This window comes from Schistocerca piceifrons, chromosome 7, assembly GCF_021461385.2.
Source record: "Schistocerca piceifrons isolate TAMUIC-IGC-003096 chromosome 7, iqSchPice1.1, whole genome shotgun sequence".
NCBI classification, from domain to species: Eukaryota; Metazoa; Arthropoda; class Insecta; order Orthoptera; family Acrididae; genus Schistocerca; species Schistocerca piceifrons.
The window spans coordinates 207,009,874-207,023,401 of record NC_060144.1 but is presented as its reverse complement, the minus strand read 5'-3'; the positions used below and the strand labels follow the sequence as shown (position 1 = coordinate 207,023,401).

Below are 13,528 nucleotides of genomic sequence, written 5' to 3'. Positions count from 1 at the left end.
CATGTTGTTGACACCCGCTGTTTATTACTGTCGCAGAGTACAAGAATACTATTTACACATGAAAACAACTTATATGGTGACAATTATTGAACTATATGAAATAAAATCGTCGTAGCTTGTGAACGGTTTGTGTTAGGACGTTAAAAGTGGACAGGTGGCCGCGTGGCATGATGGGAATTAGTATGGACATGTATGGTTTGATTTAGCGACGAAGCCCACTTTCATTTGGATGGGTTTCGTCAATAAGCAAGATTGGCGCATCTGGGGGACTAAGAATCCGCATTACGCGATCGAGAAGTCTCTTCATCCTCAATGGGTAACTGTGTGGTGTGCAGTGTCCAGTCACAGAATAATCAGTGAGATATTCCTTGATGGCGCGGTGACTACCGAACGGTACGTGCGGTACATTAAGGTTTTGGAAGATGATTTCATCCCAAGTGACACTGATGTCGACAAGACGTGATTCATGTAAGATGGCGCTCGACTCCATCGAAGCAGGTGAGTGTTGGATGTTCTGGAGGAGCACTTTGGAGACCGGATTCGGAACCCAGAGGGCACTGACATGGGCCTGAATTGGCCGCCTTATTCTCCGAATCTGAACACATGTGACTCTTTTTTGAGGGGCTACGTTAAAGACAAGGTGTACAGCAATGACCCCAAAACCATTGCTGAGCTGAAAATAGCCAAACAGGAGGTCATTGACAGCATGGATGTTCCGACACTTCAGCGGGTCATGCAGAATTTCGCTATTCGTCTGCGCCACATCATCGCAATTGATGGCAGGCATATCGCACATGTCATAACCCAAATCCGAATATCTGTGCTGACGATTGCGTGTTTAATAAAGTTTGTGCATGCCGTAGTTTCTAACAAAATTACGTTTTTCTCGCACAGTTCAATAATTGTCAGCCTGTAAGCACAGTTACATATCAATGTTCATGTAACTTTAAACTTTGGTGCTATTCTGACTTACCAGCCGCGGCGCGTCTGAGCTATGTTGTTGCTGCTCAGCGATCACGATGTGGGCGAGCGGCGCTGCGCTCTGACGTAAGTGGATATCCAGCAGTGGCGACGTATGGAGCTTCTTGAGAGAGTGTCTACGTCGACGTTTCTCAGTCGTTGCTGCATCAGGCTGTTGTGATGTCATAGTGGCGTACCATCTGTAACCTGGGACCTCACGCTTCGGAGGATACCATAGGTAGATACAGTTTTCAGGGATGAAAAAAGTAGTTTTGGGACAGAATTTTCCTTCACAGATGTTATGCCAATGGTACAGCATATGACTGAAAAGAGGAGATAATACAAGCTAGTAACTTACATTACACGAGTCGATCTTGGAAAATCTTCCGATTATGTCAACAGACTACGCGGTGGAAACTAACGGAACGAAGTGGAATACCCGATCATCTTATCTTAATTGTTAGAAGATTATTTTCTGGGAACTGAATGAAAATGCAAGACCGTTCGACTCATACTAGCACAAATACGGGAGTCAGAGAACTGTTCAGTTCATCATTGTTGATTCTTTCTGTTTTAAAAATCGAAAAGACAATCCCTTTTGGGAGTGATATAGACTGTTTTATTAATGCTCTTCTATTTGCTGACAACTTAGTTTTCCAAAGCGAAACTGAAAAACTGAAGTAAAATAATTTCATGGGGAATAACTAGTTCTATGCTACTTCGGTTGTATCATCAGTTGTTTTAATAGCAGAAAATTAGAGTGAAATGTCGTTGGGTACCAATAATCCTTAAAAAAGGAAGTCAAGCACCAAAAATTTGATTTAGTTTTAAGAAACAGTAAAGGAAAAAAAATAATTTTGTAAAGGAAATTAAAGTAATAAAAACTTTAAGGTCTGTCGATGACGTAATTCTGTACAGACGGCAAAGGATTTGGAAGATTAAGTGAACGAAATTGACAGGGCCTTGAAATCGGGTTATAATGTGAGCGCTAACAAAAGTAAAACAAGGGAACGGTATATAATAAAATTAAATCAAGTGATGCTAATGGAATTAGACTAAGAATGAGACATGCCGAAAGTAGTAGACGAGCTCTTATGTTTGGGCAGCATCGCAGCTGACACATTTTCAATAGCAATAATGACATTGCTGAAAAAGACACAAATTTTAATATCTAACACAGATTTATGAGATAGAAAGTTTCTTCTGAAAGGATCTGCCTGCCTCATGGACATATAGGACAGAGGACTGTAAACGGGAAGCCGTGTAGACAGAAAAGATAATAGAAACTTTTGAATTGTGGTGCTACAGAATAATGCTGAAGATTTTAAGAGGCACTAAACTGAATTGGGAGATAAGTAACTTATAGCACGTCTAGATTAAAAGAAATGGTATGTGGAAAGCATACACAATGAGGTATCAGCGAATACCAGCAGCAAAATGCATACATCCCTGTGAGATGCTCCGCCATTTTTAATGCACTGGTATTAGCCTTGATCTCTGTATAATTTTATAGTGCCTTACGCGTTTCGGCCGTATGCCGTTCTGAAAGGCTGTACAAGAGAAGTACACGAAAGGCTGCCAGTGGAAAAACATTGATAAATTTACCTATAACGTATATCGTAAAAACACAAGAAGCAAGACCTCAGCGAAAAATCATTGATAAAATTCGTGAAATGCACATCGCAGAGAAAGGAAGAGAGATGGAACGTATCAAGATATCTGTAACACATTCTTAGGCAAAAATAAATTGAATTTGTCGAACGTCTACACAAAACATCTGGTCTACCTTACCTGATAACATTTGAGTACAAATTGACTATTTGTGCGCACCGAACTATTACACGAAGAATACCGCCAGATGGCAATACCATACGACGTTTATAAAAATTATATGATTTTAAATACAGAAGTAATGATAAAATTTTTTTTTTTTGGGGGGGGGGGGGACGGGGGGGGGGACGGGGGAGCTATCGATGTTAGCCACAGATGAGCATTGAAATAATTCAATGGCGAAAAATGACAATTTACGCAGGACTGGTACTCGAACCCGGATTTTCCACATTACGCTAGTGGCCACCGTAACTGCTTCGGCTATCCGAGTACATCTCCCATTCGACACAAATGCTGAACTTATCGCACACTAGTAATTAGTGTCCCAGTCTGCTTACCTCATTTGCTCGCAGCGTTCCCTTTACCCCGCAGGAGGTTTGGACTCTATTGTGAATCCGCATTGAGGATATCATAGCAGTCAAGCTTACAGATACATGTGCGGTGCCTTTCCGTTGGACATGTCCAACAGAACGGACACTTCACATACAATTAGTGTAATAGATGCAATTGATCGATGTCTAAAATACTCCTCTGTCATACAGACGAGGGGGAGACTGAGTCAATGACTAAATCACTGAAGACTAAGGCCTCTCATGGATGTGATAAAGCGTGTAGGATAATATTAAAGTATTGTGCTGCACATGTTAGCCGTGTTCTTAGGCATATTTGTAATTTTTCCTTTAGGCTTGGTCAGTTTCCTGAACGATTAAAGTAATCAGTAGGAAAGCCGCTTTAATAAAAGGGACAAAGGGATAATGCAGAGAATTTTAGACCTATTTCAGTGTCATCAGTGCTTGATAAAGTTATTGAAAAGGTTGTGTATGTAAGGATAATTGATCATTTTATTTCAACGATTTGCTATCAAATGTACAGTTCGGCTTTAGAAGCAATTTAACAACTCAAAATGCTATATTCTCTTTTCTCTGTGAGATACTGGATGGGTTAAACAAAAGTTTTCGAACGCTAGCCATATTTTTTGATTTAACTAAGGCAGTTGAATGTGTTGGTCACAAAATTTTGTTCCAGAAGTTGGACCATTACTGAATATGGGGAGTAGCTCACAATTGGTTCATATCTTAGTTTACCAACAGACAGGAAGAGGTAATTATTCACAATGCTGAAAATGCCTGTGTTGTGGGGTCTGAGTGGGGTACAGTCAAGTGTGGGTACCCCAGGGATCAGTGTTGGGGCCACTCCTGTTCCTTACTTAAATAAATGATATGTCCTCTAGTATTACAGGTAACTCTAAAATATTTCTGTTCATTGATGACACTAACTTGGTAGTAAAGGACGATGTGTGCAACACTGGCCCAGTTTCAAATAGTGAAGTTCATGACCTAAGTTCATGGCTTGCAGAAAGTAAACTAATGCTAAATCACAGTAAGACTCAGTTTTTACAGTTTCTAACACACAATTCAACAAAACCCGACGTGTTCATTTCACAAAATGCGCATATCATTAGTGAAACTGAACAATTCAAATTTCTAGGTGTTCAGATAGATAATAAACTATCGTGGAAAGCCCATGTTCAGGATCTTGTACAAAGACTTAGTGCTGCCATTTTTACTATTCGAACGGTATCTGATCGTTCGACATGAAAATTAGTCTACTTAGCTTATTTTCATTATTTTGTGGTAACTCTTCTCATTCTAAAAGGATATTTTTTGCTAGAAACGGGTGGTTCTGGCAATAAGTGGTGTAAATTCACGAACCTCTTTTCGACCGCTGTTTACGAGTCTGGGTATTTTGACTTTGGACTCTCAATACGTATATTCCTTACTGTCATTTCTTGTTAACAATATTAACATATTCCCAAGAATAAGCAGCTTTCATTCAGTTAATACTCGGCAGAAATAAAACTTGCATTTGGATCGGACTTCCTTAACACTTGTGGAGAAAGGTGTGCAGTATACTGTTGCATCCATTTTCAATAAGCTACTGCTCGAAATAAAAAATCTTAGCAGTAATCCACACGCTTTCAAATCGAAACTGAAGAGTTTCCTCATAGATCACTCCTTCTATTCTTTTGAGGAGTTCCTTGAAAAGTTTAGCTGATTCTTGTTGTATTGTTGATTGCGTTTACTTAAACTTATGGATTGACTTTTTCGGGTTCATAAACATTTTATTTTTATCTGTTATTAGTTTTATGTTGTAGTTTCATGTACTGACATGTTCCATGACCTTAGAGATTTGCTCCTCAATTTGCTACTACGGAATTTGACGTGTAAATAAATAAATAAATAAGGAACACAACAGGAAAGTATATGTTTAATATATGGGTCAAGATAAACAGTGAAAAATTAGGATCTGCCAAGTCTTGCGACTATTCAAAGATTATGAGCTACAATATTCTGTGAACGTATCACCAAAAATCTAGTGGTCTTGTGTAACAATATTCCTCATATGATAAAATCAAGAATACGCAAAACAAAGGTAGTAGTGTATAAAAGTAGGATACAACAGATTAAGCATAGCGACAATATTCTGTGACATACTTCGGTGCATACAGTGAGTCAGTTTGTGCTCAGATATCATCAAGTAATGTAGACGAGCGACTTTGCATCCACATTTCATAAACGCAGTTTCGTTTTGCCTAAGAATGTGTTTATAGGTACTTTGGTGAATTCTACCTCTCCTCGTTCTTTTACGATGTGCGTTTCACATCTTTTATGAACGGTTTTTCACTAAGTCCTCGCTTCTTCAGCTTTTATGACGTACGTTTTATGTTACCGTACCACTGTTTTTTTCAAGTATTTCTCTTGTGGAGCCTTTGAGAATGGCGTAAGACCGAAACGCGTAAGACAGAATAGGATTAATAAGTACAGTGGTCAAGACTAAGTGCATCAAAGAACAGTTGATCTGCTAACTGAGGAACGTGTGGACGGTAGAAATAGTAGAGGGAGAACAATACCCATAACGATATTAACATTCGGAAGGGAGATCTGGACAGTCACGAAAATAATAAAAGGACTTACACAAGAATATGAAAAGAGATATCTGTGTATAATAATAGGGTTAGCAAGACTTGAGCGACATAGAAACAAAGATATCAAAAAACAACTCCAAGAAACTGTAATTAATAACACAATAACGAGTTCCAGAGGAAAATGTTTGGAAAATGTGAGACGGAAGGAGAATAACAGATCATTATTATTCTTACTTAAGTATTGTCGTCAAGGAATTTGTTAAGTGAGAAGACAGACACCATGTTGGGCGTAACATTTCTAAGGCTTTACGCATTGTTGGTGATGAAGAAAACGCTATAAAGTTACCTGTTTCCTAAGTGTTGTTTGGAGATGAGGAACAAACCGTACGTCTACTAGCTCATCATCGCTCGTGAGGGCGAGGGGACGAAATTATAGTTAGGAAGAAAAAACATTCTCAACTTAAATTTTGAAGTCGGTGTCAGGCAGATAACGTTCCAGTTGCGGGGTCGGTAACCGTGGCAGTGTGTTTGAGGGAGCCAGCGCGTGACTCATTGTTTTGGGGCCCCCCGTCGGCAGCGCTGATTGAGGAAATTGAGCGACTCCAAACAACTCACGGAGCGGCAGCAACACGGAAGAGGCGCCCGGCGGCGAGAAACTGTGCATTGGCACTAAGTGAGAGACTTGGCTTCCACACGGCCTTGATGTCAACATAGGGACATCAACGAGAGGGTTGTGGAATCAAATCGATAAACTACGCATATATCCACATGGTTATTACACAATAAGAATGGGCAACCATCAGACAAATGATCGGATTAAGAAAGGTGTAAGACAGTGATACAGTCTGTCTCCTACACAGGCCGGCTTGTACGAAAGCCTGTTGAAAAGTAATGCCTCCGAATTTTTCAGGTGAAAACTCTTAAATCCTTTTAAATCAAAGAAAATTTATTAACATTGTACGTCTTTTTGTTTACGTTTACGTATTTATTTCTCAACATAGTATCCCTGGCGACGAACCCATTTCTCCTACCGAGAAACCAGTTTGTTGATAACATCACTGTAGAATGTTTGCCTTTTTGACGGAGCCATAAGCTCTGCTCTGCTCGCGCCGCATCATCAGGATGTTCTTCAGTTTTGGAAACTGATGAAAATCAGCCAAGTCTGGACGGTATGGAGGATGAGCGACGACAGTGAACCCTAGACGTCGGATTATTGCAGATGTCAAGGAGCTCAGCCGGCCGCGGTGGTCTAGCGGTTCAGGCGCTCAGTCCGGAACCGCGCGACTGCTACGGTCGCAGGTTCGAATCCTGCCTCGGGCATGGATGTGTGTGATGTCCTTAGGTTAGTTAGGTTTAAGTAGTTCTAAGTTCTAGGGCACTGATGACCACAGATGTTAAGTCCCATGGTGCTCAGAGCCATTTGAACCATTCTTTTCACGGAGCTCGTGTATGGTCTGGCATTGTCATAATGAAGGAGAAGGTGCTCCATGAGTGGACCATCTCTTCAAATTTGAAACTCGATTACAGCAAGCTGTTTCTAACGCACAAACGTAGTTACGTTACACATTGTCAAGTTACTGTGAAAATTCGGAGTTCTTTAGCGACGGAGGGCTGTAAATTTGTAGACATGAAGAATAAATAGCTAGAATATTAATAAGGTTTGTTTTATTTAAAAAGCTTTAAGCGTTTTCACATACAAAATTCTGAGACATTACTTTTCAGCGCGGTTCGTGTATTGGGGGAGCAATGGCCGAAATAAAAGAAACGTTGAGGAGTTAAATTAATACCGGGTGAAAGAGTATAGTGACACGATTCGCTGAAGATATTGCTGTCCACAGTGAAAGTGAGGAAGAGTTACAAGACGAATGCAATGAACGGCCTAATAAGCGCGGAATATTGATTTAGAGTGAATCAAAGAAAGATGAAACTAATAATGACAAGCAGAAATGAGAACAGTTACGAGTTTATGAAACGTGGGGACCCCGTAGGAAACAAATTGAAGGACTTCTACGTCGCAAGCGAGCTCACGAATGATGGCCAAAGGAAGGAGGGGCTAAGGAGCAGACTAGCACAGGCACAGAGGGAATTTCTCGCTGAAAGCATTCTATTAGCATCAATCATAGGCTTTAATCTGAGGAATAAATTTCTGAGAATGTGCGTCTGGAACACAGCTTTATATGAAAGTCAACAATCTAAATTGGGAAAATCGAAAACAAGAGAGATAAAATCCGTGAGATGTGTTGTCGTACAAATACGTTAAAAAAATTAGGGGGCAGACGAGATAAGAAAGGTGGAGGTTCTTCGCGAGGCCGGTGAGAAAGCAGCGTGTGGGAAGCACTAACTAGAAGAAGGGGCAGGATGACAGGACACGTAATACGACATCAGGGAGTGGATGTCGTGGTGTTGGATGTAGCCTTAGTGGTAAATAATTGTAGAGAATGGAATATATATAAAAATAATTGAGAACTTCGGGGGTATGTGCTCCTATGTAACTAAGAGATTAGTGCAGGAGAGAAAGACGCATCAAACAAGTCGAAAAACTAATGCAAACAGAAAAAAGTCTTCCCTGAACTTATACCCGGTGATACCAAGAACTCACTGATGTACAGGGTGTCCAGCGAAAAGGTCCCTGATCTCAAAATTAATAATGTCGAAACTAAGATTTACAGACGAGTACAACAAAAAATGTTTATTGTGACAGCTGTAAGAACTTTATACAGAAGTTTCGAAGTAATTTGAAAAGCTGCTAACAAATGGCCCTGTATACTGTGCAGCTCATACAGTACCACCGTGCATGATTAAACTCGTCCTCTGCAGTCATCTCACGATCGTTTCGAAATGCCCAACACTTGCAGTATGGAGGCAGCGCAAACGAACAATGAAATTTGCCATCACACCCTGTAGTGTCTCTACAGGAATGAATTCAGCTGTCACACAGATCACAGGTCCAAGCTAGTCCAGCGTGGTGGTGCAGTCCAACGTAATGATTCTATCCCTGACGTATTGATCAAGAAAACGTAACACCTGTTCATCGCGACGTACTCTGGCCCCATCTTACATGAGTCACTTAGTCACTTGGTGTCTGGTCAGTCCTCCAACGCTAGCCGTGTGCCGACAAATTGTTTCCAAATTGTAATGCTCACTAGTGATCGTTTCCCACATGAAAAAAGGGTCAATAACGCCACTGCCGCATACGCCGGCCAAACAATAACTTAAGAATAATGAAATGGTTTCGCCATACACAAATGGGGGTTTTCGGAAATCCAAGATCGCCAGTTTTCTTTATTCACGACTCGATTCGGTGGAAATGTGTTTCATGTGTGAACCAGATGGAGGCAACATCAAATACTTCATTATTAATCATTGTGATATTCTGATTGCCACCGGTCTTGCCGCAATGGTAACACTGGTTCCCGTCAGATCACCGAAGTTAAGCCTTGTCGGGCTGGGCTAGCACTTGGATGGGTGACCATCCGGTCTACCGAGTGCTATTGGCAAGCAGGGTGCACTCAGCCCTTGTGAGACAAACTGAGGAGCTACTTGTTAGAGAAGTAGCGGCTACAGTCTCGCAAACTGACCACATGACCCTCCATTTCCGCATCCAGTGACGCCTATGGTTTGAGGTTGACGCGGCGGTCGGTCGGTACCGTTGGGCCTTCATGACCCGTTCGGGAGGAATTTAGTTTTAGTTTAGTCCAGAGATTCTGATTCACGGTCAGTGCTCTGTCGCACAGCTCGTACAGGTTTTGGATTTTGAATGGAAAAGTGTGTAGGCTCTACGTGAGTATCTTCTGCGCACTGGAACGCATCAAACCAGCCTCTGCTGCAGCTTCTTCGAACAGAGTGCCCTCGTTTCTGCAGAATAATTCCAGAAACCTCGGAATTATATTCAGGAATAACTACAGTTTGCCTGGGGCCAAAATTCCCCGCTAGATCACGAGCCACCCTGACTTTCTGTTGGTATTTAGCGAAGAGCTTGCCAACGATTTTTGGATTTTAAATATTAAATCGTGTCTTAAAGCAGTGCCTTGTTGCAGTAGAAGTGTGTTCTAACCTGTGGCATTCCAGTACCAGAAAAACACCTTATTCAGTGGAGTAAGTGAGTTAAAGCTCTTCCTTCGGTACGCGAACCTCCTTTTACGTTCCACCGTTGGAACTGATTGCTCTGAGCTGCTGTGCACTATTTATAGACACTACGTATTGCGATTACAGCACTGTGTGTTAGCAGCTTTTGGAGCTGCTGTGCACTATTTATAGACACTACGTATTGCGATTACAGCGCTGTGTGTTAGCAGGTTTTGGAACTATTTCGTAAATTCTCAATAAATTCTGTACAAAAATTTTACAGCTTTCCCAGTAGACATACCGTCTGTTGCTCTCGTCTATAGATCTTAAATTTCGGGATGCCACTGGACAGCCCGTATCAAGCAAATGGTGTCTAGGGAATCTTATACAACCATAGCACGTATCTATCAAAAAATGTATTTTCAGCGACTGAAAGTGATTGAAGCTTCTCGTTCTATGAGTGTTGATGGCGACAATATGAATCACACATCAATATAAGGATGTCCCGGAAAGAAAGTCACAACTAATCGAACATTCAAACAATTGAATGCCATGCGGTAAAAAGTATTCATGTTTGTTCCACTATTCATGTTTGCTCCCAACTGTTAGGAGCAGCACGTTTTGGACTTTATAGTCTTTCGCACAGGTTTTTGAAGGACTTATAAGTTTCTGTGTTATCAGGCATTGAGAAATTTAGATCTTGTGATTAATTCCGATACGTATGTACGATGAAAACATCATTAGAAAGACATCTTGGACCATTAGAGGGTCGGAGAGTACTTGCAATGCAAGACATGAGGGAGCACAGACAAGAAGGCGTTACCTGGAGTAGTAACTCGAACAACTCATACACAGAAACACACACTGTAGCGTGAATCAAAACCTACTTGCCCGCAAGAGGAAAAGGTCCCGAGTTTGAGTCTCGGTCCGGCCCAAAGTTTTAATCTGCCATATCAGCGCACACACCGCTGCAGAGTGAAAAATTCATTCTGGAAACAAATTATAAGTATCTACGAACGTACGACTTGTCTGGCTTTGCGGTATTAAATCATGTACACAAACCTCCTTGTAAATCAGTCTATTAGTGATTCCCGTATCAAAATCCCTGTAGTGGATCCTGAGATTAGCCTCCAAAAATAGACAGAAAGACGCTGCCGTTGATTTTAACTTATATACAGATTGTGGTCAAGCTCCGCTGCCCTCTTGAGTTGCTGCAACGGTTTACTGCTTATCCCACCACACACCGCCTACTCTGTGGCTGATAATCTCGTACCTCCCATCCTTGAGGCGACATGTCACACCAAACGCCAATTAAATACGTATATTACACACGTATATTACACATATTACACATACGTATATTACACACTTACCATTAATATGATATCTACATGATGGTGCCTCAAATCATAAAGTTTATGATTATTCTGCTTCCAATTTTGCAAATATTCAGAAATATTGTACAGGATTCCTCTTAAAACGAACTGCGAGAAAGAAAATATTGTGCTGTGTAGTGAAATTGAGCGGTTTCATTTCCTTCCTTGCACCGAGTTTTAACTACGATAGCAGGGCATTTAAACCATTAGACAGTTTGCTCTCCTGTATATATTATTTGTCCAATTATATAACTTCAAACAAAAACTGCATAGACAGCAATGTGTTTTGTTTTATTACTACCAATCGGCTGTAAAAGACAAATGGAAAGTTTCTTTATTGCTTATCAGCTCACACTTAGAATATTACTAAGGAGTATGAATCGTCCCACACATTCGCAGATGAAAATTATGCGAAATGCTGTCATTGCAGCTACTGTCCTCAGCTACTGTCCAGCAGCGGGAGAAGTCTCTCTCATATACCGATGATACTAGCAGATTTACCAATTAATTTTCAGCGACTTCAATTCTCGATCAAGGTTTCCTTTGTAATAACAGTAATAAAAAACAGAGGGGGTGTGGGGGAGGAAGTGGACATAGAGAGGGCAAAGAACGAAATGTTTGGAGATGGAGAGCTAGTAAAGAGGAGATAGAGAGAGAGAGAGAGAGAGGGGGGGGGATGGAAGTAGTGGACAGAGAAAGAGGATAAAGTGATGAACAAAGAAAGAGAGGCGGATGATTTTAGACTGTATATGCGATTCACATTTAGCAACTGCAAAGCACTGCTGGGTTCGCTAGTAAATAAAATACGCAAGCCTTCCTCGTGCATCAGTTTACCTAGAGTTTTATCCAATGGATAGTGCCGCTACATGGCCGATCTAAGACCCATCGTATTTATATATTATTTTATTATTGGACTCTACAAAATACAAACCTGCACCTTCAAGAGGAAATCTTACCTGCAGCCCAGAGAGACTATATGGGGAACACATGAAATAGGCAGGAGTCGCGTAGTGTAAAGTAAACGAGTTAATGACCAGCTTGTATACGGAGAAACACAGACGTTTCAGCATGTGCACAAGGATGGAGTTCGCTTGAACTGTGGAAGATCTGTTTTTATGCAGTCACCACGCTATTAAGGCTGCAGAGTTTTCGAAGAGTTTCCGGAATAAAGTAATGTAAGCCTATTGGCGCCGGACGCTGTGGCCGAGCGGTTCTAGGCGCTTCAGTCTGGAACCGCGCTGCTGCTACGGTCGCAGGTTCGAATCCTGCCTCGGGCATGGATGCGTGTGATGTCCTTAGATTAGTTAGGATAAGTGGTCCTAAGTCTAGGGGACTGATGACCTCAGATGTTAAGTTCCATAGTGCCTATAGCCATTTGAACCATTTTTAAGCATATTAGCGAAAATTGTATCAAAATCTCTATAGTAGTTCCTGAGATCAATCTTCGCATGCAGCTAGAAAATATCAACGGGAGATGTTAATTCATAATATGTTAATAGATACGTACAAACTCTACCCATTCTCCGAGGCTCCGCAGAATTGTTTAATTCACTCCTTTTCCCGCCAGATACCGACTCCTCTGTAACTGATTAGGTCGCAGCTCCCATCGTTGTCATGAGATGTCACTCCAGACACCAATGAAATGAGGATAAAGTAAGAACCAATCACAAGAGGGACCAAAAACAAGCCTGGGGCATGGATGTGTGTGATGTCTTTAGGTTAGTTAGGTTTAAGTAGTTTTAAGTTCTAGGGGACTGATGACCTGAGATGTTAAGTCCCATAGTGCTCAGAGCCATTTGAACCATTTTTTGAACCAAAAACAAGTGATACAAGAAACAACAGCGATTCTTCTTTCTTATTCATGAAGACAATAAGTCAGCATTATTATCATCTAAGTCGAAATAGCATCCGAGACCTTTGTTCGTAATAACATCACTATTTCCACTTCAATAAAACATCGCTCTTGTTTCATATTAGGCTTTGCGACCAAGAAAGAAAAGAAAAAAGTGTGACTGAATTCTTACCAAGTTCAAGGTGACTCATTGTGACATGTACCTTATGTGTTAACGCTGCTGGAATTTCAGTTACATTTCTTTTATCAGTAGCCATTGCATATTTAGGCACCGTTTATTCTATACACTTACTGTGTCTTAAACGTTTCTGTAACCTTTGCAGAGGCAGATGTTGACAGCTTGGAGCGTTTATGATATCTTTCAGCATACAACCGCAGCACTGCTCTAGTGTTTGGCGACGTTCTTCATGAAGCAGAAACTGGTCTACTTTCTCGACTAATGTATACATTGTGACAGTCTGAAGAGCTTCACGAGCAACCTATTTGATTGTTACAAAAGTAGAGTACTGACTGATGGGC

At 41.0% G+C, this 13,528-nt stretch overlaps 1 pseudogene; it reads left to right on the top strand.

Moving 5' to 3' along the window:
• The first annotated feature begins 9,095 nt into the window (after positions 1 to 9,095).
• On the top strand, positions 9,096 to 9,213 carry LOC124709366 (annotated as a pseudogene).
• Positions 9,214 to 13,528: the final 4,315 nt, after the last annotated feature.